Here is a 6,000-nt window from a genome sequence, read left to right as displayed (position 1 = left end):
TAAATCATACCAAATATTTAAAAAAAGTTGCTGATGTTTAAAATCTGAAATCCACACAAAAAAAGAATTGAACAGACTATATCCACACAATGGGAGAAAACATTTGCAAATAATACATCCCATAATAAATTTGAGGTATAGAATAAAGAATTCTTACAACTCAGTAACAAAAAAGGCAAATCATGCGATTTAAAAATGGTAAAGGATTTGAATAGTTTTTTTTTTTCAGAGAAACATTTTCACAGTTTCTCAAAATGTTGAATATAGAATTAACATGACTGAAAATTATACTTTTAAATATAGAAACACAGTAAATGAAAAGATTTATCAAAAAACATATACATGAATGTTCACAGCAAAATCACTCATAATAACACAAAGTAGAAACATACCAAATTCCCATCAACTGATTGATTGATAAATGTGGCATAGCTACACAATAGAATATTAATCAATAGTAAAAAGGAATAAAGTATTGAAATATGCTAGAATATGGATATATTTTTAAGAACATTATACTAAATGAAGTAAGCCTATTACAAAAGGTTGTATATTATAAGGGTTCACTGATATAAAATGTCCAGAACAGGTAAATTTATAGAGGCATAGAGTAGAATAGATTAGTGGTTGCTTAGGGCTAGGCAGAGATGTGAATGGGGAATTACTGACAGTAGGTACAGCGTTTATTTCTGAAGTTATTAAAACTTTCTTCTTTGGGAGGGAGGATACCAAGGACTGAACTAAGAGGCACACCTCTACTAAGCCACATCCCCAACCCTATATTTTGTATATTATTTAGAGACAGGGTCTAAATGAGTTTCTTTTTGCCTTGCTATTGCTGAGGCTGGCTTTGAACTCACTATTCTCCTTCCTCACCCTTCTAAACCACTGGGATTACAGGCATACACAACCACACCACCACCACACCCCTGGAGTTATTAAAAATTTCTACAGTTGAATTATAATAATGGTTACATGACTATAAATATATGGAAAACAAATAAACTGTATACTTTTAACAGGTCAATTTTATATTAAGCAAATTATATCTCAATAAGGCTACTAAAATTCACTTCTTTTATATTTTGTACAATCCTTACCCTAGATTCTTTATTATTTACTTTTGTTTAATGCTTTTACTTTTTGAATGTAGTTTTATTTTTCAAATGAAAATAAGCCATTCAGTCCTGGTGTTTGAATGAAAATTATTTACAGTCAGTAAAACCTAATGGAATCAAATCTACGGGAGAAACTATGCGGAATGTTAATTTTTTGACTTCACATTTACCTAGGAAATAACAATTTTTTTCAGATTCACATTAAGCTGTGATCAGTCCTTTGTATGTGCCATGTCTAAAAGTTTTTAATGTGTATGGCTTAGAAAAAAAATATTAAACTAAGGTTCTAAGCTTCAGATATGTAGAAAGAACAGTTATTATAAGTTTGAATGTCCACCAAGTTTTATAGTTAATAAAACTAATGAATGCAAGAAGAGGACCCAGGGGTACCTGAAAAAACCTCACTTATAAAATCCATCTGTTGGAGAGAGGAGAAATATAAAGTAATAAATGCACCCAAGTCAAGACACAGGTATTATACATTTCAGGTATTTTTCTTGGTAGAGAAAGAAGGAATTAACAAAGGGAAGAGATTGAAATAAAGAAACAAAGCATTAGATGATAAATTTTTCCAACTGCCATATGGTCAATATAATTTGAGTTCATTTTTCCATGGTAAAAGACTATTGGGAAAAAAAAATCATTACAGAGGTTTAGAACAGTCCCTAAGGGGCTGGAGGTGTTGCTCAGTTTAGAGAGTGTGCCTAGCCTATGTCAGGCCCTGGTTCAGTCCCCAGCACCCCACAACAAAACAGAATCTGAAAGTGGGCCACCTGGGGCTGGGGCTCAGTGATAGAGCACTTGCCTAGCATGTCTGAGGCAGTGGGTTTGATCCTCAACACCTACATACAAATACACAAATAAAATAAAGATATTCTGTCCATCTACAACTACAAAAAAAGAAAGAAAGAAAGAAAGAAAGAAAGTGGGCCACCTGTGTTTATTCCTACCTCATTTACTAACAGCAACTAGCGGAAATTATTTAACCTTTTTTCCCTTGATTTCCAAATGTAAATGTCATAGTGTCTTTAAATCTCAGTTATTTTATGATATGATTAATCTGTTAGCAATGACTCTATAAACTAATTAGCCCTCCAACAATCACAAAAGCACTCAACCTCAAAAGTAAGCACACTGATGTCTGAGACTTTGCCGTCTCTCCAATTTTATTCCACTATAAGGTTTTTGTTTTTGTGGTTTGGTTTTAGACTTTTAATGTGGTTATAATTGTCTGATATACAGTCTTGCCTGTAAGAGGCAGAATCAAACTTCTGAATTTTGTTTTGTAGTGATCAGAGCAACCCCTTATAGACTTAGTAAAGGAAAAAAATGCACAAAAATTGAGATTAAAAATAAAAACACAATTTTTCAATATTTTGAATTTTTAATTCTTTCTTTTAAACTGTGCCAGATTGAATACACAAAATTCAAGAATAGAAAGGAGCATAGGAGCTACTTTGTAGTGTATATACATTTTTTCCAGGCTTTCAATCAAATACTAACTGGCATGCTGCTATGAAGGTATTTTCTGATGTAACTGGTCTTTTAATCATCTGGACTTAAGTGCAGAAGACCATCCTGATGAATCTGACTTAATCAGTAGAAGCCCTGTTATAAAAACGGGAGGGTGGCGAGATGGCTAACTCGTGGCACCTAGAACTCACTTGCTCCTCCACAAAGAATGACCAGACCAACAGATGCAGAGATGCATTTTAAAATGAGTGAACATGAAAGAACACTGGAAATCAACAGGAGAAAGATAGAAACCTTGTAAAATCCAGAGAAACAAAATATCCTGTTACTTGCCACTGTGGCTCCACAGCTACCAGGAAGGGAGATCTCCCCTCTGCAGGGACAAAGGTGAAAAAAATCCCAGAAAAATCTATCATTTTAGATACCAGCAATCTTAGCAATTGGAAAGTTTCATAACCTTTATAGGTTTGCAGCCAAAATAAGCAAGAAATCTAAAATCAGCAGAGCACCTGGCTTTGACTAAGAAATTCATATCAACTCCCAGTGAACCTTTAGGGTGTTATAGCCAGAAGCCATCTCAACTAAGGACCTATTATGTGAATTTGGACTGCTCCAAATGTTTATGCAGAAACCATTTAATATGTCAATCTCTGGGAACACATAGACATTCACTGCACTGACTTGTGAATCAAACTTGATTCATTCAAACCCAGTCAGAATGCTCGACTGTACAGAACAGGTAATTGCTATATGGAAGAAAATGGTTTAAGAACTTGAAGATCAGGAAGCCAATTCCCTATGAAAGGGGGCATGGTCAGTCACATGTGGTTTCATGTGGTACCAGGATTGAATGCAGTTACACTCGTTTCTTACCATTCTTTTTGTCTGTGTTACACACAGATGCCTATTACTAACAAAGCAGGGAAATAATTCTGTAGTCCACTGTTCCCCAGCAAATAGAGGTAAGCCAGGTTAGTCTTAAGCAACACTGAAGCTCTGGCTGTCACCTGCCCCCTGAAATACACAGCCTACAAAAGTCTGAAGAGAAAATTTGCCAGGCAGTGGACACATTCTGTTCTTTTTCACTCCTACAAAAACCTCGGTTGAGAGAAATTTTGTCTGACACCAGCCACAACCCATTCATACTTGATCCCTGGCAAGTACTATAGCTGAAAGAATTAGGCCAGGAAGAAAAGACCCCACTAATGCTCCATGCCAGGCATGCAGGGGCTGAGAGGGTCTGAGGTCCTGCTCCCAGGCAGGCATGCCCACTGAAGCAACACAGAAAAACTCTACAATTCCTGTTGTCACTGTGCCTACAGGAGACTTTTCCATCAGTTGCCTTCATTTCTTATTTGCTCATGTACTGCTGACAAGAATGAGTGTGAGTGCCATAAAGTGGGGCTGCTGTGATTCCTGCCCCACCTCTCCCCATGAAGCACCAGAGCCTGCATCAGTGTCTCATCAAAGGATAAGTAATTCAGGTGTCTCATCACTACCAGAGACCCTTACAAGGAATAGCCAACATCAACAGTGCTTGATGAAAACCTATCACTTGATAGGGGCCACTATTCTCAATGTAGGAGTAACCACACAGAGTGTACCACACAGCTGTTTACACCACGTGGGTCTGAAATGAGTGTCTCCTCTCTTTTGTGATCCATAGAGAAAATCTCCAACTTTGATATAGTATGTTCTGTGCTCAAACTCACTATAGGCTAGAGAGAAATCACACTATTGTGATATGCAAGAAATAAACCCAACAAAAAGCATAACAAACCAATACCCCAAGACACATTTCAAGGAAAAAGACACATACAAAGGCCATCCCATAAAAGTGATTGAGATGTCCATTCTGCCAGGTGCACGAATCCCAACATAGCAATACAAGAAATATGAAAAAAACAAGGTACTATGACACCTCCTAAAGATCAGAATTCCAGTAACAGATTCCAAAAATATTCAAGTGGATGGAGTGTCTCATTAAAAATTTAAAAGAATGATTTTTTTTTCAATTCAGTGAAATCCAGTACATACAGAAAAAGACATTTAAATTAGGAAAACAATGAAGAATATTGATGAGCAAAGAGCATATTTGAAAAAAAAAATAGATATGCTGAAAATGAAGAGCTAAATATATTGTAGAAAACTTTCAGTTTAAAGCCTAAAGAAGACTAGATCATATAGAAGAAAGAAAATTCATACCTTGAAGAGAAGTCTTTCAAAATATCACAGACAGAAAAAAATTAAATAAGAATGAAGTGAGCATTCAAGATCGTCAGAGCACAATTAATTGATCAATACAATGCCTTTATTTTTTTTTTTAAAGAGAGAGAGAGAGAGAGAATTTTTTAATATTTATTTTTTAGCTTTAGGCGGACACAACATCTTTGTTTGAACCTGGGTCATACGCATGCCAGGCAAGCACGCTACCACTTAAGCCACATCCCCCCGCCCAACAATGCCTTTATTTTTATGTGGTGCTGAGGATCCAACCCGGGTCCCGCCCGTGCTAGGCAAGCACTCTACCACTGAGCCACAATCCCAGCCCAATTAATTGATCAAATATCAAACTCACTGGCATTTCTTCAGGAGAAGAAATAAAGATGAAGTAATACAGAAAACCTATTGAATGAAATATCAACAGAAGATTCTGGAATCTTGAGAAAGACATAGACAGCCATATATAACGGACTTACAGGTAGACATGATCAAATTCTCACAACAGCCTATTTTAGTCAAATTGTCAAAAGTACAAAGCAAAGACAGAGTTTTAAAATGTGTAAGAGAAAAAACATGAACTCATATTTAAAAGCAAACTCATTAGATTAATGGAATATTTCTCAGCATAAATACTATAGGCCAGGAGGGCATGGAATGATGTATTTCAAGTCCTAAAGAAAAAATCAAAACAAACTGCCAACCAAGATTAATACACTCAGTGAGGGCATCCTTCACAAACAAAGCAGAAATAAGAACCTTCCAAAATAAGTAAAAACAGGGAATTATTGACCACCAGTTCAGCCTTACAAAACATGACTAAGGAAAAATAATACATCCAATAGAAGAAATAACAACATCATAGTATGTGAAAATATAAATTACATGAGAAGACTAGATACACAAAAGATAAATAGGAAAAACTAAAAAAAAAATCAATAAAATAAATCATCAAACCACAAAGATTATTAGAAAGGAAAAACTGAACAAAGGAGAGTCATACAACTAAAATTTATCAAGTGATAGGCACAAGTCCAAAACTTTCCTTTATGACTGGTGTCTTCAGGTCTCCAATTAAAATATACAGTCTAGCTAAATAGATTAAGAAACAAGACCTGACGATATGTTGTCTGCAAGAAATTCACCTCAATACTAAAGAACATTCATGGAATAGAAAATGATATCCCAA

This window comes from Marmota flaviventris, chromosome 5, assembly GCF_047511675.1.
Source record: "Marmota flaviventris isolate mMarFla1 chromosome 5, mMarFla1.hap1, whole genome shotgun sequence".
Lineage (NCBI taxonomy): Eukaryota > Metazoa > Chordata > Mammalia > Rodentia > Sciuridae > Marmota > Marmota flaviventris.
This window is presented reverse-complemented; position numbering follows the sequence as displayed.